Below are 23,483 nucleotides of genomic sequence, written 5' to 3' on the forward strand. Positions count from 1 at the left end.
ACAGCGACCCAGCCAATAAGGAGTGCTGTGTGACTGGCAGTATTCAGTTTTTTCATCACATTGGATAAATCAGTCATGGCCATAACAAGTAAAGATCACCATTTACCCCAATAAAATCTATGGCTGGTTAGAAAAAACTTTTCAACAACACTTTTTTGTTAAAATGTTTATAGAAAAAAAAAATATTGCAATCTTTGTCCCTTAAGTCAACTCTTTCACAAAGATTGCCCAAAATCCCATTGAAAAATTCCAGACACTAAAGAAAAACAGTCAATGTTTGCATACATATTTTAGTGGAAATGACATCTCATCCCTCAGACCCCATTAGTCAATTAGGAAGATAATGTCATTGCTTTTATGCAGCAGGAACCACTACTGAAAGTGGTTCAAAGACACAAGGAATAGATTTGTTTGGACAGTCTCTCCGTCCTTCCCTTCTACATCCAGTATGGGAAAACTAAACATTCACGTTCATCCATAACAAACATGCTGCTCTCCTGCCATTCAGATTACGTCTACATCAATGTTTATAGCCAACTTTGAGGTCATCTTGCACCAGCCTTGTCCACTCTGATCATCTTCCTGATTTATGTAATATCTCAAAGCCTTTGTCAAAATCATTCACACGGTGCTTCTTGTCTGCAAAGCAGAGGTCTTTAGAAACAGGCTTATGAGCTACTTCTAGGCTTGTCTTTATAGGATTCCTACTATTGTCCAGCACACTTTGATGAGTCCCCAGCCCAAGAGGCAAAATGGGAGGAGTGAGGGGGAGAAGTTCAATAGTGTTCCTATCAACCTGCCTGAAAGGAATAGCTAGTCAATGCATCTGGTTCTTAGGGTGATTTTCCAGTTCTCCCAACTGTTACYGTAGGAGTGACAGTGAGCTGATGGGCTAAATAAGCAAATACGAAATTTTGGAATAACCATGATGGCAAGATGCAGGTCCCAACTGCTCCTAGCCATCCAGGATGGAAACAGAGCCATCTGCTCCTTAAGAGCTGTTTCTAGGTCTGGCGCAAGCATCAACCCTAAATGAATGTTTCCCCTACATGTTCAGTCCTGACTGACTTTTATCTGAGACATTTCAAAATCATGATTTTGGACAACTGCAACAGCACACAGTGGAGAAATAGCAGAAGAAAGCATGTCTATTACAATCACTTCAATATCCCTTTATTGTCCGGATAAGGACATGGAGATGGTTACTATGAGATAATGAAGGAAAACTGCTTCCAACTTAAATAAATAGGGCATTGAAGAGAAAATAAGGTGAAGTGAATCTTCTGCAATGACACAAAGATTATCCTGGAGAAATCTCTAATGTATTAATTTATTCCTTCTTTCTGAACAGATCCACTTTTAAAACCTGCATCCTGCTCTAAAAGTAATGAAGAGGAAAATCCACTTAATTCTTCTCTGATTAAGGAAATGGTTAATGCGTTCAGCAAAAAGTGGCAGTTTGAGTCCTGAGGAGCGCCATTTACTTTTTTAGTGACTGACATGACCCTCTCAATTTGTTGGACGAATTGTTTTTTGAAGATAAAGTACTTTTCTTTCCACTCTTTCAAATGTTGCTCCAGGAGTACAGATTACCCAAAAAATGTGCTGGATGCATCAGAAATTGCAGCCCCAGGAAAAGAGCCCTTGATAGAGCAGATTTTGTCTCTTACTGTTAAGTTTCCCACGCTTCTCAGCCAGATTCCGCTGGCCACAGCTCAGAGCCTGACTCTCGCTGTGAAAGCACGGGAAACCAGTTCATCCTTAGAGCTTACAGACGCTGGATGTTTGAGCTGCAAGGGATAGAGTGGATGTCAGAGAAGACAGAGAGATGATGCAGAACAGCTCACTGCAATGGCAGGTATTGTAAGGTCTCCAAACTCCTGGCACATTGACCACTTCACAACCTGTAACATGTTTATCCCCATATTGCCTATGTGAGGAGGGGAGGCACCAGAAACCTTACTGTCCAGCCAGAGAGCAAACACAAGGTCACAATGGAAAAGGCAGAAAAGGAATATAACCTTGTGGCTTTTAAGTCCCAGACTGTATCTGACTCCCTCTTTTGCAGATCAACTTGCTCCTCCTATTCCATCCACAAAAACAACAATGCAAMTCAAAGGCTTACGTTCAGCAGGTTTTGTCCCCAGCCGTCTTTCTGCTATGGTAACGAGAGGTGATACACAATATACTGTGTTATCTGTTTATTCAGCTCACACTGGCTCTGGAATCAGTTACAACCTGATTGAAGAAACAGCACGTCTTTTTAGAGCACTTACAGACATACCTGAAGTAGGCACAGAGATATGCTTGGGTGCCTGACAGCCAGGAAGGAGTTCAGGGTATGCGATCCTTGCCCTGGACTCTCCCTCTCTTTCTAATACAGCAACTCATGCGCTGTTTTCAGTCTTGACTTCTCTATTTTCAAATTGCAGCTCTGCCTATTCAGTGAAGAATTTAGTGGAATTTTGTGGGAAAGTGGAAATGTATTAATCAGCTGATAACTTGCAAGTTATTCTGAGGATTCTCAGTGTTATCTGTGTCAGCCAGCACTGTCCAGAGGCCTTACCATGAACTGGGATCCCATTGTGTGCAGAAAACATAAGACCCTATGAATGGTAGTACTACGGAACAAACACGGGCACATCTGCAGAAGCAATAGTGGATACCATATTTAGAATAAACCTCACTTTTTTCTTAACTCTCCCACACCACGTTCAAAATATTCTGCAAAATCCCACTTCCTGTCCTGACCCCATGGCAAGAGGGAATACGGAAACAAGAGAGAGCAGGAAATTCCACTCAAATTCCAGCTGCAATCATTTCTGTGAAGAGGCGGGACAAGAGGCAGCAGATTTAACAGTGGATTGATAATAGATTTAATTGTTATGTGCCAAAAGAGGCAACCAGCAGAGAATAGAGTCTGGGATAGGGTGCAGGTCACACATGGAAATGGAAGAAGATAACCCTGATCTTTGCCATATATTTGGACAACAACATTAGTTAAGAATTGATTTTACATAAATAAGACTAATATTGGTAAAGGTGTCTGGATGAGTTTCTTGTTTCCAAAGACAGCTGGATAAAACTTCACTCCAGCTTTTGGGAGGTGGGGGGAAAGGCTGCAATTCATTGCTAGCAAAGTTTTTTCTTAATTATTACTGTAGATCTTACTGTTATAGGTACCAGTAAGAATGCAACCCACACATGTTTCCTGAAAAAAAGAAGAACTATCAGTTTTGCTTAAAGTCTTCACTGGGCCTTTCTTGTACCATGAAATTGTCCTAAAAACCTCAGTCTTCTCCAGAAGCAGAAAAACTAAGCCTGGGACCTTGAACTCAGTGCCATCAGAAGAAGATATGTATTTTCTGATCTCATTAGAAGCCTGATTTAATTCAGTGGATTAACCTTTAATGTTTTAAAACCGGACTTACAAATATTTAATTTCTGTTAGTGAGCATACTTGTGCAAGACAGGCAAGAGAATCAGCTTTACCCTGGAAGGGATGTCTGCATAGCAATCTCCCATGTTTTAAATAGATCCCTGATTTAAATGGTGCAAGCTCTATGCCTAGACAGATCTGAGAGTGAGGAACCACCCTGACTACTTTGGAGATGGTAGACTGCCTCTTCCCAACTCCACTAAGGCTGTTCCTTTGCAAACCGAAGCTAATGGAATCACCACCTCTGCTACTTTCCCATTTGGTTGGGGATGTCACTAGGTCTTTCTCTGCTCTTTCCCTTTTCCATCTTCCCCAGGGACCTGCCAAAACAATACAAAAGAAAAGGAGTCAACATCACTCTGACAAGTTGTCTCCTGCTACTCTGCCAATAAAAATGATCTTCCTTACACCACACTTCTCTGAACCTGACATCTGTCCTAAATCTCAAGTCATACATACCTTTCTTCCATTAACCTGAGTCATCCTACAGACKTCCTTCTGCTACTCTTACAGTTGTGTCAGAAAGAATCATTGACTTATTGTCAGCAGATTCAGCCTACCATGTTAATGGTGTCTGCAGAACCCTCTTCGCTGATCATCTTGTTCTTACATCCCCAAAACTGCTATAAATTACTTACTGAGCTGTAGGATGTCAGGAAAAAGGAGAGAATAGTCTGCCCCTGACTGCTACTTTACCTGGAGTATAAGGGATAATTTGCCAGATTTTGGAGTTCTCTACCCTAACACAGAGCAGAGAAATTGCCTCTTCTTGGGATCCCACAAAGCCCCAGGCTGCCTATACGGGCTAGTTGGTGATGCTCTTGAGATTTTACAGGAAACATAATTGCCTTCCTCCAGGTGGATTTTGGGCATTATGTCTATAGGAGTTTCCTCTGATGTATTTAGCACAGGAGTGTATGCTGGATGCTGTCTAATTCCAGATGCTTCAGGGAAAAATACCAGGACTTCAGAGTGGACAGTCACATTAAAAAAAAAAAAAAAAAAAAGACAATGAATGTCTTAAGCCTTGAATCATGACGTATTTACATCCCTTCTGCTTATAAGCAATAGGCGAAATGAGGAAGAGGCTTTCTTTAAGGGGAAGGGCCCACTGCAAGTCCTGCTAGCTGTTTTCATTATTCCACAAGCTTGGTATCCTGAAAGATTTATTAACTCATTCTCTTTATTACTCTTTTCTTTTTATTTTTTTAAGTCACTAATATTGCCTCTATTCTCATGCACTTCACAATGGCCTTTCTGCAAAGTCAGTGAAGATCAATCTCAGCCTCCATCTCTTCCACAAATGGGAACCGAAATGTTTTCAGAGCACGGGGGTGGCTGTGGTTATGCTAAGATCCAGAGAGCCAAGCCATTGAGCCAAATCCTTGGCTGGTATAAATCAGCACCAGGAGGGACTGAAACTCTGCATAATTATTTATAGGGAATAAAGAAGTCCTTACAGGATCAGACTGAAGGACCATATATTCTGTTTTCATCAGTGAGCTAATTTTTTGAGGGAGGTGCACAAAACCTTCTAGGAGCTAATTTCCCTCCTTCATTATTTCTCCTCCTAAATCTTTAATGCTTAGTGACTGGTTTGAATTCTACGGTTTGAGCAAGATCTCCAGCAAAACTGACTTCCCAGCAGAGCTGGCAAGGAGACACACATTGGGACAGAGCTTATGCAGGTATCACCCTTAGCCCTGAGGCTAAGCGGGCCAGCCCACAAATAAAGGGGCCTTTATTCAATGACTGCCCCTTTTGCTCCCAGGTCACAGTGTCCGAGAGCCTCAGCTGCTAGCCCTAGACTTAGGACTCCCTCCAGTTAATCCCATTTTGACCTTACATTATATTCCCTGCTACAGTCTGTTTTTTCTGAACAGCACTTCTCACTAAATCGCACTACCTAGAAGTGGCTTGCCTGCCCGTGAAGGCCAGAGAGGAGCCTGGGGTAGGCTGTGACCAGAGAAGTGAGGCTGCACAGCCTCTTGGTTTGCAGAGCTTTGCAGGTCCCCAGGTTTGCCCATTTGCCCTGATGAGCTACACTCATTTCCAGCTTCTTTTGCTGCAGCTAATTGCCCTAGAGACACAAAATGCAACTTCCATAAGAGCTGTAAGTTACTCAGGAATATATTTGTGTCCATAATTCCTTTCAGTTAGAACTGTCTAAGCACCCGAATACTCCAGTGCTTTCTTCTTTCTCCAGCATCTGTGTTTTCTTTCCAGAGTGCTCACTTCTTGCAGTGGAGGAGTTCACTCGCACAGTGAACTCGCACTAGAAATATATACAATAATCCTGCTGCATTGACGAAGGGTCAAGGCAGGACTGGAGTCAAGACACAGTATGAAAAGCAGCTATCTAGAATCTCAGAGAATCACTCAGATGTGTCAGAAGAGGATCCTTCCACCCAAGAACAGTAGAAGAGGGGCTGCAGGAAGGAGGTCAGCTCTATGCCAGCTGGGGAGGGATAAAGGAGAATAACACCCAGATAGATATACAGTAGGGAAATGGGGCGGGGGGAATTTGCACAAGGTGTTTCAAAAATGTACCTGGGGTACAACTACAACCTTGGTCCATGAGCTGACTCATGAGAAAGCTCAAAAGCTGCAGACAGGATGGCTTAAATAAAATCAACAAAGAGTTTTCCTCTCTTGCTCTTTCAGTTCCTCTGATATTCAGACAATAGGAGGAGCAATTAAAAACTTCCTCTTATCAGATGGCCAAGTATCAACTAACACTGCCATGCACAGAGCTACTGTGGGTTGTCAGGCCTGGTTTCTAGTTCCTTGGGCTAGAGCAGCTAAGGGAGAGGCAGCTCTCAGCCTTGGTAGGTTCTGGAGGGAGCCACATTCTTTCCCTTCCTGAAGCAAAGACTGAGGCTGCAGAGAATGAGAGGTGTAGAGCGAGCAGAGTGCTCCATTGCTCACCGTAACTCATCTTTGCTTAGGATGCAACAATCCCTCACAGTCTCATCCCAAATGCAAAAGCGTATGACTGGGGCAATCATTATGGCTACTTGCACGTGAAAATACACAAAGCTCAGTGCTCCAGGATGTACCCACACCCCACTGTCAGCCAGGGAAGAGAATAACACGTCAATGTGGTTCAGATGAACCAGTTCATTCCATCCCATCATTACGGTGGACAGCAGACTGCCATGAAATAGTCCCATCTCTGAGACAGACAGCCACCTTGGCTATAATTAAAGCTAATTATTCAAAGGCACCTTGTTCATGTAGCATTGCTCAGAAGCTCCCTGCATGAGCATGTAGGCAGCAGGGCTGTTTTTCTTCATAAAAACTTATGAGGAACGCTGCGCAGATTAACAGCTTTAATGACAAAAATTACCGCTTACAACACTGACTTCAAATCAAAGAACAATATCTGCAGACAGATATTTTCATGGTTTTCATAACAATTCATTATAGGTGGCACCAAGGGATTACATTTTTATTTCCCTTGTGTCATTTCTCTCAGACTCAGGTTCATTTCTCTTAATGAGGCAGCGGAAGATAAAGGGCAGTGAAGGCTCCTCCAATGCCTCTGCAGAGTGTGAGGAGTTTAGGGGCAAAGTGATAACTGATCCTCTAAAGGAAGAGGGAGGGCTTGGAAAGGGAGGGGGAGAAGGAGAGTGATGGGGTGGGATGCTCTCTGCCATAATGAACTAAAATTAAGACATAAATTCTCCTACCTTTGTTCTGACCAGAGCTAACAAAAGGGATTTGGCTTTTTAATGAAGAATGGATCAGTTGCAAAATTATTAGCTAATTAATTGTAAAGGGAAGGGAAAGGAAGGGAAGGAAGGAGGAAGAAAATCTTTTCCCTGAAAGAACAGGACCAGAAGTTCTCCTTGTGGGCTCACAGAATAGCAAGTAAGACCCCGATCCAGGGAGCTCTACTTAGACAGCAAGGCCCTTCCTCGTACATGGTTTGGGATGGCAAGGTAAAGGTCCAAGTGAGAAGGAGTAAGAATCAGGTAGAGCTCAAAATGGGATCCAGGGGTTCACCTGGGAGTACCAGGCTTGTCTAGGGCTGAGAAGAGGTTTCCAATGCAGCTGGATGGAAACTCTCCTGTGAAATAGTTTTCTATTGGAAAATAATGTGGAGGCAGCACAAAAGGGTTCCAGGGAGTGGGGGACTGCTGGCATGGCCTCAAGAGACCAGACAGCTGTTTTCTTTCTAAAACCAAAATTGTCAACCAAAATGCTTCAAAGTTTTCTGAGAATAAAACAAACTGAGAACTGGCATTTCTGATCCATGGAAAGTCCTCTCATTCCYGGGTTTTGTTCCAGCATTTGTTCCAACAATTTCAGTTTCCCATGAGTGGGGCATTCTGAGTTCCAGCAAGCTCAGCCCATGAGTCTGGGGCCCCATGGCTMCCTGCATTTGTGGCTCTAAAGAATAAACAATGGGAATCCAGGGTTTCCTCTGTTTTGGGGATCACACTGGCAGAAAAAAAATCTATTTGGAGTTTCCCAAAATAAAACAAAACTGAATTTGGGGCTATCAAAAAACCTCCACTAAAGAGAATTGCTTTCTTTGGGCTAACTCTAATTCAGATCCTTCTTCTGTCCGCTCTAAGTGGTGCTTTCATGAAAACCAGCATTTTAAGCGCTGCTGGAGTTGGGCAAAAGTCTGGGAGCCTGGATGGGTAACTATATCTGACAAGCCATAGAGCCAGGAGACAAAGGGGCTAGACAGGGGAAAGGAGAAACCAAGGATAAACGAGATACAGTTAGTGGCATTTATGTATGTTCAGCTGTGGTGAAGGCAATCTTGAGGAAGAGGAAAGAAGTACTTTTTATTTTAGCCCCTCTCCCTCTACTTATTCTTGACTCCCAATTTTTCAGCTAGTCTAAATGAAACAGGAACAGCCATCCTTTTGGGACAGGTAGGCTAGATTGAAATGGAGCCTTTATTTATGAAGTAAACATCTCTGGAGTATTTAGCCCACACCCTCCCTGCCTCCTTCAAATGATGAGGAATCCTTCCCACCTCGGCAGGGGACCTGAGTCGCACACAAAGAGGTGCTTCACACCCGCCTTGCTGCTCTGCGGCCACACCAGGGAGTGCAACCTTGCAGGCTGAGAAATGTGGGACTAAGTGACTTGCGAGGTCCCTTTCTGTGCTGTCTCTGAAGAGCCTGGCTCCAAGAAAGTACAAAGTTGACCTCCCAAAAAATTTTTAAAAATATATACATATATTATATATATACATATATATCTCAAGGGGGTAATTCTTTGCCTTCTGCTTCTCATATTTTTCAGTCTTTTCACTTGAAATCAACAGGGCTTGAAACATCTCTCTCATTTAATGAAGGCTGAGCTTCTTGTGGACTCCCATGACAGCAGGAGGTGCTGCTTGCTGAAAAGCCCAGAATGGTGGGAGACTTTGATAATATCACGAGAGTTGGTAACACGGGCAGGAGACTCTGAATAAAGCTGTCTGACCTCCTTGGCCCAAGTGCTTTTACAGCCAAGCAAAACAATTTCTCTGGACTCTAATGAATAGAGTTCTGTCATTGTTCATCATAATAATGCCCCGATCTTGGCTAGATTACCTAGATGCTACCATAATCCTGCTAATAAGTGATGATTATAACACCCACACTTGAGGAAAAGGAAAGGTAGAATTTGGATCTTTTGCCCCAGTCTCTTCCCAAAGGAAAGCAAGATAATAAATGACTTCTGACTGTGATATATGACAAAGAGCTTCACCACATCAGAGTCTGCTACAGCATAATTCAGCCAGCTCACTCAGTTTTGTCCATAAAAATACTGCTCTATTCAGTGCGAGAGGCCTGATAAGTGTGTGTGTGTTGGGGGGGAACCACACTGAAGACATCTTTTGAGATTTTTTTTTTTATTTCTGGGACAAACAGCTAGAGACAGAAAAAAAGATTAATTATTTTTATGAAACTAACATTTTTTCAAGCAGCAAAACTTCCTTGTAGTACTACGGAAATATATGATTCTCCCGTTATGGGTTACTTCCTATCCTTTTTCAGCTAGATACTTCTGTTTGCTGGCAGAGTCCAGTACCAAATATTTCACCCACAGGCAAGCAACCAAGTTGCTTAAGACAGCAAAGCATGACTGAGCGGACCAGAGAAATGAAAAAAACATCAAGTGGGCTAATTTTGACAATTTTATTTTGGAAAAGAGCATGTGAGGATGTCCCTGCTGTCCCTCTGGCTGAACTGCTGTCTCTTGACTACGGACAGCGCTGCAGACCAGTTATCATGGGGCAGGTGGTCAGAGTACATGTTTTTTAAAACACGGACATGGTTTTTTGCTCCAGAATTTGGTCCACTGTAGCCGATGGGAGATGCAGCATAGTAGAGTTTCTCATGCTTGTTTTATGTCTTATTTAAGCCTAACTCCTGTTTCCAATGCTACCTTAAAGGACTGCTTCATGCAGAAGCATGAGCAATGTGTGTTAAGCAGGTAAAATTCTTTGTCAGTCTCTTGCGGTGTTCTGTAGCCTTAAAAGTGGGGACAAAATCTTGGTACATGCAAAGAACAAAGCAGCGTTAAGACTGTTTGAATGGGAGACCTCCACAGGTAGCACACGACAAGGTCTGGGCAAATCTCAGCACAGGAAACATTTAGGTACTCTTACAAAAAATGTGTTTTTACTGCGCCCATTGTTATGGTAGCAACATACGTGTCACCTCATTTTCACACCAAAAATAGCTGGTGTGCAAGCCAGCATGAGTTCAGAAAGCCCAATATATATTTTGCAAAAAAGTTCACATTCACAACAATGTTATCAGCAAGTCGGCTACCACCTGAGCTAAAAAAGCCTTTGTTTTAGGAAGAGAGACTTTCTCTTCCTACTGGATTAGATTTCAGTGGGAGCTGGGCCAGGAAATTGTTTTTATTTATATTCTCCACCCCTGGCAAAGTCCATAGCCTCATTATTCCACTGATGGGCCAGCACCATGATGGAAACTAGAGATGGTGCAAGGCACATTGCCAGAGGAGTTGCCATTTCCCTCCTTTCCCCAGCCTTCGTCTTGCTCCCAACCTAAGCTCACCTTCAGTGCCCTCTTGCCAAACCTCAGAGCTCTTGCCACCATCACTTTCCACCTGGATGGCTGCACTGTTGAAGATAGAAGGAAAAATATGGCCCCAAAATCCATGTACACATCACATCTGCTGGTCTGAAAGGGGAAGGACTGAAACTAGAACATTGCCTCTGGGATCAGGCCCAAATAAACCTTCACTGTCTTAAATATGTRACAAAATTGCAACACAGCCTATAGAAAATTAAGTGTTACACTGACTACAGTGAATCCAGGGAACATTGCCTCCCTTTCAGACCGCAGCTGAGATTCTTGCTCATCTCCTGTTGGAAGGGCTGTTACCCTCTCACTTCTTTTCAACATATCTTTTTATGCAAAAAGTGTTTTTATCCATKGACTTTAATACTGTGACTGGCTTTGCTTTGACTTTTATTTTCCACATACTCCATCTTGCAGTAGAGGGACCGTTAACCAGTCAAACAATGTTCAATCCCAATATCATTATCGCTTAACGGGAACACGGCAAAGATTTCTACTAACTAGTGGGCAGTAAATTTACTCTTCTAATAGGTTCATCCTTTATTAGGTATTTATTTCAGGAGGTTAAACCATAATTAGATTGTGTTAGGAAGCTGAAAAAAAAGGGGGGGGGGGATGGAGATTCCAGCCTGGGAATTTTTTTATTTGCTCCTTGGATGTCCAAAGAAATTCTCAGCACAATTTGTATTCCTCCAGATAGGGGGTTGCACAACTAAACAGCTCCAATGTTTCTGCCAGGAGTTTGCATTTGTCTTTCCTGTACAAAAGTTATTGCCAAGCTGTAATCTTTCCCTGAAATACAGTGTGTGGAGCCAACGCTGAACCCAATTTACTGTGGCAGATGAATATAGCCAAGGTGGTGGTCTGAATGTTTGGCCTAAAGGCACAATCCAATTTTCAACTGTTTCAAAGCTATTATGTCAAAGGCTGTTTGCATAAACATAACAATAGCAGAGAGCCCTGGCAGAGGGAGGCAGGAGAGGGAAAGCCTGCCCTCTCGTGTCTTTTGCCTGCATGTGCCCGGGAGCAGGTTTACAGCCGTACGGAAAGGCTGCTGCGCAGTTAAGACGCCGGCAATATTATCAGAGCACAGCAGGTGTGCGTATGCACTTACACACCCGCGGCCCATCTCTGGCTTCACGCTTGCCCATGGCGAAGGTGCGCGCGCACAGAAGAAGGTGCTGTTCGTCTGTATGGAAGCGTACGCAACCACACAAACATCGTTGGAAGCTGCAGGCGCACACATCCGCACACACAGGCATTTTTTCACATGCGCACGTGTCCACACTGCCGAGATGCTGATAAAAAAAAAAAAAAAAAAAAGTAGATTCTGCCAATGATGGAAACAGGAGAATGTTAATGACTTTTTAAACTTTTCTCAAGCTTGAGAAACAGATGTGATTATTCAATTCATTACAAGAAAAATGTCTTGCAGCAGCGTGCATGTGATGAGCTGACTGATGATGTGGGAACCTATGAGAAAGCTGTTTCCCTTATTAGAACTGGAGAATTTTCAAGTCGATGTTCTATTTCTCTTTCCCGTTATGTACACACATGCATACTTTTTTAAATAATAGGAATCCAGACCAAATCCTTAAATCCTTTAAACCCATAATGAACAAAACCAAAATACCAGACCCAAAGGTTCTGTAGCCTGCATGGTTTTACCCATGGATCAGAACTTCCCTCAAATTTGCTATGTTTGGACAGTATTTGGACTTGGTTCAAGACCAGGCCTGGTACTGAGACTCATCTCTAATTTAAAAGATGGGAAGAGGATACACTTACCAGTTTTCTGGAGGGTAGCCGGAGCAGGAAAATCATTAAATGACAGAAGCTGCCAAAAATAAACATCCTCTGCTTTAAAAATCCTCTTTATATAGAACTGCCAATGTAAAAGGTTTATTAAGACATCTGGCAAATTATTTTTTCTGATGGAGAGAATTCTCAAGGCCTCTCATGTAAGTGATGAGCAAACCTAGAACAATAGAGGATTTCACAGCAAAACCGATTTGCAGAGTTAAAGCCACGCATCCCTTGGCCATTTCTAAGAGTCCAAGTTCACTGAAATCCAGCAGTTAAGGTGGGATTGAAACCAAAATCAAGGGAAGCAACCCAACAGGCACTCTGCTCAAAATAAAGTCTTCCTCATCCAGTATCTGATCCCCAGTCACATCCAGCATTAGATGACACTGAAGAAGATGCTAGTGTGAAGATTGATGCATGTGACAGATACTGAGCAATCTGGCTCCAAAATTAGATCTCTTTCTAAACTCAGATGTCTAGAGTCTTAGATCAGGAAACACAGGGTTTTACATTTTTCCATATCTTTTATTTTTTCATGAACTACTTTACAAGAACATGTGTTTTTCAGAGCTCTGACTGGACATGTCTAGCACCTTTCTAAGACATAGCCTAGACCCTACTTCAGTTTTGGAAGATTATCAAAGTACGCCTCATAAATGCAGACTCTTTACTACCAAATTATGAGCAGTTTGAAGAAAAATAAGCAAACCCATAACTATTATCACTCTTTCAAATAGCCAAGGGATAATACAAATACAACCAAAAGGAAATGAAACCATTTATCCGGTCAAAAATAATAGCTAATGCCTGCATGGTGTGAAGGGCATCCCAAGACCAAAGTGGATGTTACAGGATGGCACATAATCAGCTGACAGAAGGCAGGCCTTGTCCTAGAAAGCTAGTTGTCTCAAAAAGATGCAAAAGATCAAAGCAGAGCAACAGACAATTAAGCATTATGTTAAAAATAAGAAAACAGTTCTTCTTCATAAGTAAAAGCATGTCATACATTTCATCATATATTTCCTTCCAGAATTAAGGTAGAATTTACTTTGTAAATCCTGCCTTGTGCTTAACAGGCACACAGGCTTATTGAGATCAACAAAATACTGGTAAAATACAGCAAGGTGTCTCCAGGGTTTTCCTTGCCTGTGAAATGGGACAACGACAACTGAGATGATAATTACATTTTTTTCATAGGACATCATGATGATTAATTAGCTGCAGAAGGAACACAACGTACAGAAATTAAGAAGTAGATCTTTTTATTTGATTGAAAAATATTTTTATACCTATGCAAGCGCTGCCCGAAGTTCACAAGTGAGAACAGCAACCCTTTGAGCTACGCCCTGAACAGTGTTCTCAAAGAGAGCTCCTGCCCAAAGAGCCGCTCTTAGCCTGCCCTTGTGCCTCTCCTTCCCCACACATGTAAACCCACTAACTACAGCTGCTGCTACTCGCCTACGTAAAACTGAGCATGGACTCGGGCATTTGGGAGTTAGGAGTGGCAAGAACCACAGGATAGGTACAGGGTGAAAAGGAAAACGTGACAGCGCCTTTGCTGAACTCAGGAGCAAAATGCCCAAAACCTAGTGTGGTGCTTCACCCGCAAGAGCACCTGCCTTCCAGGGAAGGGCCATCTGAGCAGAAACAACTAAGATGAACTGAAATGGCAGTGGGAATGGCTGACAAAGGCAGCCAAGAAATAGTTTAATAAAGCCCAGCTTTGTCAGATATTTTTCTGCATCTTGTTGTTTTAAAGATATATTCCTGTTTACATTGTTTTGGTTGCAGCTTCGTCCTTGGCTTTCCTGGGCTCGCTGTTAGATCATCTCACAGAGACCAGGATGTTTGGAGTTGTCCTTCTGTTGCTATGACTCAGATGTTAGAATCCACTTAGGCATAAACAAAACCTACAGCCTTCGGAGGCGCTCCCCCGAAGAGGGCTCTGACAGTCATTGAGAATAACATCCAAAGGCTGTTCTCAGCTTAACCATGACGCACTGGGTGCACCAGCTTCAAACAGGGCATGTGCGTACACTTAGAGTCATTCTCTGAATAGATGCAAGATTATTTGCAGACAGAAGTTTTGGTGCTTTGCTGAGTAAGGAAAGCTCATGCATAAGTGTTTTGCTGAATTGGAGCTTGACTGAAAGCAAGGAAGCAAGAATCAACTGACCTCAGGAGGGAAAATATAAAAAGTTGAATGTTGTGAGGTGGATATGTTGTATTAGAGTCTCATGTGACTGGAACCCTCCAGACTGGCCCCTGCTCTCATCCCAATCCCTTGTGTTGTCCTGTAATTCAGCCGAGGGGACAACTCCAGAGAAAGCGGAACTGGAAGACTCAACGTGTGCAAAGGATGTGGGTAAAGCCAAAGAACCAGGACTTCTCTGTAATCAATTGTTCTGCTACAGTTTGCTTCACAACCTCTGCCAAGTCTCTTAACTCTACATTTTTAACACCCCTCTGTTTTTGAAGGCCCAATACCTAGCTTTCTGAAGTTAGACTATGCCTAGATTGGAGGAAGCAAGAAGATCCTTGAGCTCCCTTATCCATGTTGGTCCTGCTCCAGTCTCACTCCTATGTTCTGATTTTCAAGCACATGGGTCAAAGAGGAGATAAGATACAATGCAACAGACTCCTGATCTAGGCAATGAGAGAAGCAGGCCCCCAGAAGGGCTGTGGCCTGCACTGGGAGGTCAGTTTAACTTTCATAGAAACACTGGAATGGAGAACAAGGGGAACTTGTAGAAACTGGAGGACCCTGCTATTCCATGATTTAAACCATTGGAAAATGAGGATAACATCTGCCAGTGAGGTGCAGACACAGCTTCCTGTGTGAAGCCAGTGAGTCCTAGCTTTGTCTCACGCTGGTGTTGCAAGGCTTCCTTAACATTTGTAAAAAGTTTTGAGATCCTTGGATGAAAGATGATACTGGACAGCAAAGTAGCATTGTTCATTATTGTTAGAATTAAGTCTGCGTGCTGACAGCAAAGTAGATGGAATGAAAAATGTCAGGGACTCAAAAAAATTGCAAACTTCAAGATGCATAAAGAGAACAGCCTGTTTCTCCCCCCCCTCCCCCTTCTTCCCATCACGCTCAGATGTAATAACTTTCCCTAGTTCCGTGGCTCTCACATAGCTAATGCTGTGTTCGGTTGCTGGAGTCTTTACAGATGCAATGCATTAGCAAAGCCTGCCAGTCGGCATCCTGTTTTTCCAATCACTCTTCTGAAACTCCTCCACTTTTCTCAGAGGTTTTATCAGAAAGATGTTCCTCTGAAACATTTCAGCAAGGGGATCTGACAGCTCTTCAAACACCAGCTGAAATTCATTTGTTTTCCACTGCTTCCTGTTTTTACAAGTTCATTCGTGTTTCACCAAGATAGACTAAAGATTAGGACTTTCACCAGCCATCCTGGATCTCTGACATATAAAGTCATGGGAGACTGTCTGTATCTCTGTGTTACATATGCAAATACACAGAAATATATGTGCCTGTGTGCACATATATACACATTTTATATGTAGGTATAAACACACATATATACATGCATATAGGAAAACATATATTGCAATCCCTCAAAATACCTCTGCATATATCTAGGTATCTATGTAGCTGTGGTGTGCATACATAACTCAGCAACATGCATACACAGGCAAAGTAAAGGCCCCATTGTGGGCAGCCTGACACGGATCCATTTTTTTTAATGGAATTTGAGGCCAACAAAGTAAACAAGCGTATAAAGTATCTCAGCTGTGGTCCACAGGTCAGGGCTGCTCCTAGGACAAGCAGGAGGCAGGAAGCATGTACACATACATTCCTGAGGACTCACAGGGGCTGAGCGTTAACGCTCAATGAAGAAGGCACTGTGTGTGCTCAAGCATCCAGGCTTTTAGTATTATCTGTCTGGTACATTAATATGTTAATTGTAAGAGAAGAAACGTGGAACTAATTCCATGTATCATTCATGTAAGAGCATCTAGGTAGCACTGAGATAGGGTTGTATCAAAACAGACATAATCACATTACTCTTGATGTATTCTAGACCAGGAGTACACAGTATGTTCTCCTATTTAAATAGGTTAACCAGATGTTTAGTTACAACAGCAGCAACAAAATTGAAATCTATTTCTAATTTTCTTACTGGAGCTGCTTTCTCTTATATCCCTGAAATGCATCTGTACAGCCTCTTCTTATAAATTGCAGTTGTGAAGAAAACAGCAAGAAGCAAGAGAGACAATTTTCAGATTAGTAAACCTGTTCATTTCCAAAATCACAAAACACCATTCTGTTGCTCTTGATGATTTAACAGCTGGCACTTAAATTATCCATCTTCTGTTTGGGATTTTTATTATTATTTTCTCAAAATCTCCTATAATTATCAATTCAGCAATTATGAGAAAAGAAAAAAAGGCAAAGGAAAGCACGCCTGCTTTGGTCTAGTGATTTTAAACAAGTCTGATGTGTCAGCCAACAGAAAGTGCTGTTGATATAATCATGAAAGGCACTGGGTAACTTACTGTACTTTCACATTAAACTAAATTTGAATGATTGCATTCTGGAAGCTGGAGCTTTCTAGCTGACTGCTAAGAAAATGTCAAATAACGTCATATTTCTAAAGCGGTTCTGGGGCTGGTGGTGATTTACAGCCAAATGTTTATAATAAAATCAAAAATCCTTCTTTCTGTTTGCTTTTGTTGCAGGTCAGCTGGTATATTTTTAGGGCTCTCCGTCACGTGAACCAGCCTCACTTTGAAAATGGTTCCCTGGATGACCAAAATATCAAATTCCTTTAAAATTGTCCTGAGCCCTTAACACCACAGAGCCATTATTAACTTATTGCCCAGACTATAAAATAGAACATTATTGCTTGGTTACACATTGTATTTGTTGATTTGTCTCTTCATTTTTAAGTGAAGTAAAGCAACTGCTCCAGATCTGCCCACTTTGGAACTATCCGCCATTTGATGTTATTATTAATAGCATTAATTACTTTTAGTGACTAATGAATACTCTATTGTTATTAAGCTCAAACTTCACCCGTGTTTGCTGTTTCTTTATATTTTCTCCAAGGTCTTTTGGCCTGCCAGATGGAGCTGGAAACATAATCAGGTGTTCTCATGCTCTTTTCATTACTGCTCTCTCCCTGGCTGAACCAGCACTGCTGCAAGAATATTTTATTTGATGTATTTCACCTTCACCTTCAAGGTTTTGTGAAGACCACCACAAAGGGACACTAGAGGGAAAAGTATTAAGTAAGTTAGCAGAGGTTTCCTAGGCTTTGGGAAAGAGAAGGTCTACTGCCAGTTCAATCAATGGACAAAGGTTCAGATCATCATCAAGTTTATAATAAAAATAATAACTACCACCACCTCCATGCATCAGTGTGAGGTCTTTTGCATCCTGACATCACTGAAAATTGCATTCTAACAGCATGGCCCAGCCACGGAGCAAACAGACTGTCTAAGACTAAGACCTTTGGCACAGTGCCAGCCATGTGACAGTATTGACATTTTTGTTGGTCATTTGTTCTGTGAAAAAAATGCAAATGTCTAGCCTGCAAAGGAAATAGCAAACTTAACCTTCCTACCTGTTGGCTTTGTTTAGTTCCAGCCAGAATACTTTATTATTCATAACCTACATAACACAAGTGCCATGTTAGATGCTATATAGATAGGTGGAGAAGAAACTAATACTAGAGCAGGCCAACTTCAATATTTATCTCTTCCTGGCTTCTTTTATGAAGTTCTTTAGAGGAACAGTGAGTTCCCCACTAACACAAAGAATGGGACGTGCTGCGTTTTGTGGGAGCGCCAGCATGGTTACTAACAGCAAGAAATCACCTTCAGCATTGAAGTAGGAGATGAAGATCTGTTCTAAAGCCAGGTGTGATAATACAAAGCCCTACTTGGAGTCTTCATCTGTTCATTAGCTATTGTAAATGAGCAATGCAGCATATTTACTTACAGACAATTTTTTTCTATCTTTCAGGGTCTTAAAAAATAAGTGCCACCTTGGGGCTGGTATCCTTGAGTCTGGGTAAAGACAATAGAAACAGAGGAAAGAAGAAGGGGGAATGGCAGGACTTGAAGGGAGAGCAGCAAAGTTAGCATGTTTGGAAATCATTTCTATTGTTTCCCTTTCAGAAACCACAGATATTTAATCTGGAGTGTTACGAGTGTATAAATTACCTTTTGGAAGGAATGAGTTTTAACGATGTGCTTGACAGAGGGGAAGCATGGGGGCACAGAAGAAGCCATCCGGGAGAAGAGCACAGCATGGCTTCAAAGAAAAAAGTCAAGAGTTGAAAGTAGGAAAATTCATCAGGCAACTTGGCCAGGGCAGTGAAAGGCAGTGGAAAGAGATGAGAGAATGGAGACAAACTTCTGCAGATCTTCCTTTCTTACTGTTTTTCTTCTGCTACTGACCCTCCTCCACCTCCTTTCTCTCCAAGCTGCCAAGGCAAGGTGAGACTGTTTTTTTCCCCCTCTCTCAACACCATCTGTGAATCTGCATTCCTAATGGAATTTCCAGATGTCTTTGTCATCTTGGTGTTTGTGTCATTCTGGGTCTGGCCCTTCAGTTCAGATCTGCTATGTCTCTGCCATGGCACTGCATGGGCATCAAAACTTCACAACACACAGGAGAAACCACAGGAATCTTACGTAGGTAAAAATATGCTGCAAATAGGGACGGCTGAGCCTTCATTATAGGTGTTCACACAAGCAGACCAGTGAGCAGGCCAATCTTGCAGATAGCCACAGATGCGCTAAACTGTCTGTGTAGCACCCCACTTCCCCGCAGGCTTGAGAACCATTCCGCTTTCAATGCACACTTCAATTATCGCTACTGGGGTGGCCACTGCTTGGAAGAGGTTTCAAAGAAGTACAGATAAATCATTGTATCAGGTACCAGAGGGAACACTCTTATTAACTTGTTGGAGAAAATTTCATCTAATAGGTCACTCTGCCTACAACTTCCATGCTGTAGTCTACCGTTATTCCATGTAATGGTACTGTGGGGATTCTCCCCGAGCTTCCACACAGTGCGTTGCACACCAATCCAAGAGGCAGACCTTAACCCCTGCATGGCTATAATTAAAATTTACTGGGTTTAAAAACAGAACAATCCCAAATCTGTTTCCTCAGACTTATGAAAACTCTCTGCAAATGTCATTCAGTCGTCTGTTCCCATTGAGCCCATAACAGACTTGCTTTGCACAGCAGCCATTTGCTACTTTCACCTTTCTTGTTATCAAAACACTGGCAAACTATTTTGCAATAGGTTTCAAGTAGACATAGCCTACAAGGCAGGTTTTTTAGAACCGCAGGAGACTGCCCTAGGAGAAATAAACACCTCACGATGTGTTTTGCTGAAAGAAAAATGTATCAACTTTATTCTGTCTTTTAAAGACAACAAATAGARTGTGGCTCTTCTAAGCCAGTATCAGTTTTGTTCTAATAAGGACTTGACTATACAGCAAAGCTAGCACAAAATAAAGAACTTAAARCACAGTAGCTATTCCAAGAAGTCCCCAGCCCCATGCACCCTTTCGTATAGATTAAATTAATCCACTCGCAAAGTGGATCAACTCAAGTTGCACAAAGGCACTTTAGTACAGAAGCACATCCGCTCTGGGAGTTAACGCAGAATAGTTGCAGTGCTTTAAACATACCCCCAAACTTGGTCTGTACTAACTTCCTGCTCAGATAAACCCTAAGAGTTGAACTTTCTGCTCCTGATTCTCCCTGTTAAGCTGTGAGAAACGCAGGGTGGCAGGAGCATATGCCTTAGAGTACAGGAGTCAGAAAGAGAGGATCTATTCAGTTGTTTTCTCACTTAAGCAAAAAAAATGTTCCCTTAGACTCCCAGCCAAGGAGGAAAGTAACTTGGCAAACGGGCTTCTTTTGAGTTCTTTTACTGGAAAGATTTATATTTTGCTCACCACAAATATACAGAGCAGACGTATAGCACACTGTGTGTTTGAGAGGTTGCCTGTGCTCCTTGTAGCAGAAGTTTTTGGCAGTCTTCTCTAGGGTAAGGTTTAGAAAATACACACTGCTGGGGGCAACCTGGCCGTTGCGAAAGCCAAGAACAGCTTTTAACTAGATAAGTTATGGATTCAGGTATTCATAGATTTTAGGCCAGAAGGTATTACTGATCACCCGATCTAGTCTCCCACACAACACAGGCCATAGGGCTTCTCTAAAGTGAATTCCCCATTAAATCCAATAGCTGCAGCTGAAGTCAAGTATCCTTTAGAAAGACATCCAATTGCAATAGAAAAGTTTCCAGTAATGGAGAACACCCCACATCACAGAATACCATATATCTGTTCAGGATTTCTTGGACAACCTCTCTGCACGTGTGCTGTTTAGCCCCGCTACAGCGAGTCAGAAATTTTCAGAAAGCATCAGAGCTGCTGCTCACACGCAGGAGCTACTGCAGCCCATGCTTGCTAGGAGAGGCAAGGTTGCCTTCAGATGAGAGCGCCCATGCACCTAGAAGCCCCAGACCAATACAGCCAGCCCTCAGATCAAGTTAAGGTAGATTTTCTACTTCACAGAGGAACCTCAGAGGAAAGGAAGAGAACACAGGCTGGCAGCACCCTAATCACAGCCCCTCCTATTTCCAAAAGGAAATTATCCTATCTATAAAAAGCATCTTCGAGACACCCCTGAGGAAAGCCAAGTAAAGCAAAAAGAGGAAGAAAACCCTCATTAAACGGATACAGTTCAGGCAAAATCTCCAACCCCTTTCCTTTGCTTTTTGAACTGTTTCTCCCACAAAGTACATGGGCAGATAACTCCCTACCCCATCCCTCCCCAGCACTCAGGGCTCGCAGCTGTGAGCACATTTTCTAGCCAATGGAACAGGGTTAACCCTTTCTCTGCGGACCTCTTAAGCTAATTTCTTCTTTTGCTTTTGGGGTGCACAGAAAGTTTTGTAAAGCCTTGCAAGAAGTCAGCTGAAAGCAAGAAGAAAAAATAGCTGTTCTTTGAGGCTGTGCTGTTTGTGGCAATACATTTTGCAAGTTAAGGTGCATTTGAGTGTACTGCGGCTTACAGAACCAAGGGAACTTCAAGTGCATGGTCAGCATTTAATTTCTTTTGCGGTTCATCATGCCAAATTTTAGGGCTTCTCTGGAGACTTCATGTCATGCCCTGAGAGGAAGGACCTAATTACTGTTGACCTTTACCTGCTTCAAAATATGTGCTGAAAAGTTTGTTTGACTGAGTGACAATCCCAAGGTTTTCCACATGCCTAGTGATTATGAGGACTTTCAGTCCGAGGACTCAAATCACTTAGTATGTTGTCAAGTAGAGTCCAGCATTCACGTTCTGAAATGCAGACTTTTTTAGGTATTTCATGCTGGATAAGCAAGTCACTTAGGGTGTCTGTCCCCAAGGTGTCTTTTCCAAGAAGGGGGTCTTCCAATTCACTCAGTACTGGCACAAAACTACCCTCTGTGGGAATTGCTCTCAGCTTCCGGTGAGGGCAGAATAAAGGCAGCGCTACCCTCTTTGGAAGAGCAGCCTTGCAGGATTTTTCACTCCAAAAATCACTTCATCAACATAACAAAACATCATGTTTCTAGACTGCATCATTTTTAGCCTTTCTGTTCACATGCTTTGTTATTGCAGGGTTATGCATGAACCCGAGGCTGGGTACACGCTCCCCTTCATACTCTGGCTGCACCCAGCCCAGCTAAGTCTTCTGTTTTGTTTGTACTGGATTTTTAACTACAGAAAATAAAGAATTGCATGGTCCTGCCATACAGAATGACTATACTTGGTCTGAGGCACTGAGAATGTCTTTTAAGAACATCTCTGGGAAGAAGTTATACCATATACCTTAGAGTGAAGCAGAATTAGGAACATGGACAGGAGAGCAAGTATTTTTTTTCTCTCATTTTATCCTGTGTTTAGAAACAGAAGTTTACAGGCCACCCAGCCAGCTGGTACAACATCCATTATTTACTCCTGTTGGACTGGGAATCTCAGCAAGACTTAGCACCAGTGACCTGACACTAGCAGCACAGAAAGTGGAGTCAAGAAAGATGCTCCCCAACGTCCCCAGCAGTCTGCTCCTGCTGTCTCAGCCAGATGAGGAGCGCTGTGTTGCTCTTGTTTGGAAAGAAAGAAAAAGAGAAAGACTATTTATTTATTTATTTATTTATCCACCAGCATCTTAGAAGATTCATTCCCTGCTTGATGGGGCTGATTTTCCATTGCTCCCCTATAAGGAGTAGTTTTTTACACCCATATTGCACTATTTCTGTGGTGATTTAAATGCTGTTATTTTAGAAAATGAAGTGGTATAACCTTCACACAAAACAAAGAGGTCAAATTCCCCCATGGGCATAAGAGCCTTTCCACTTTTAGCTAAGAAGTCATATCTATCCCAGAAACACTTCTCCTCAAATATTTGATATATACCTCTCAATCTGCTAAGACTCACATTGATTTCACTGCATTCAGTTGCATATAAAACTTCCTTTAATAGCACAAACTCCACAGTGTTCAAGGAAAAGATGAAGGAAATAAAAGCAGAAGATGATATAAAGAGAGAAGCCACTTGTCCACAGAACACTGTTGTTTGCCTTCTGGTTTATTTTCTAAGCAACCACTGCCTCTGTAAGCCAAAACTTCTGGAGAGGGAGACGCTTAAGCCCACTTGGTGCCATAACACAGGTTTAAACTCTCATTTACGCAGTCCTAATAGAGGAAGAGGTGGGTGAGCATGCAATACCCTCCATGCCAGCAATACCATGGACTTCTTTTCTAAGCATAATGTGGGTGTTCTGGGCTTGCACTGCAGCTGGGCAGGCAGCAGAGGAGCAGAAACTGCACCCTGCAGAACAGCCCACATGCGAGTTGCAGGAGAGTATCGCTGGCTACAGTAACTCAAGGAACCAAATGACTGATTGCCCCAGTTTTTCCTTTGACTTCTTTTTCCAAGCCCACTCCATCCGCATAGTTTCCAAACTATGTCTGGTTACAACGACACTTAGGATTTTTCTATACAGCCCCCAAAACTGGCATCAGCATTGGCAGAAATCAGACTGCAAAAGGATTTGTGACCCATGGGTGCTGCTGCAAGCTCACATGGAGTCCCAACTCCTACTGTAGGTACTGCCGCCTTGTCAAAGCACAGATGCAGAAGG

The 23,483-nt window shown here is 42.5% G+C and overlaps 1 long non-coding RNA gene across 5 annotated transcripts in view; it reads right to left on the reverse strand.

Moving 5' to 3' along the window:
• LOC112964724 overlaps positions 1-23,483 on the reverse strand; it is a 108,401-nt gene that overhangs the window by 45,215 nt on the left and 39,703 nt on the right. The window contains exons 3-4 of one of the 5 annotated variants that reach the window (XR_003253052.1): positions 12,295-12,343; positions 9,377-11,804 (exon numbers count right to left, since the gene is read on the reverse strand). The exons of the other annotated variants lie outside the window; for them this stretch is intronic. This is a non-coding gene — a long non-coding RNA (uncharacterized LOC112964724). Of the gene's footprint in view, positions 1-9,376; positions 11,805-12,294; positions 12,344-23,483 lie in introns of those variants that run through there. 5 annotated transcript variants of the gene reach the window in all.

This window comes from Apteryx rowi, unplaced genomic scaffold, assembly GCF_003343035.1.
Source record: "Apteryx rowi isolate R43461 unplaced genomic scaffold, aptRow1 scaffold_2, whole genome shotgun sequence".
Taxonomy (NCBI): domain Eukaryota; kingdom Metazoa; phylum Chordata; class Aves; order Apterygiformes; family Apterygidae; genus Apteryx; species Apteryx rowi.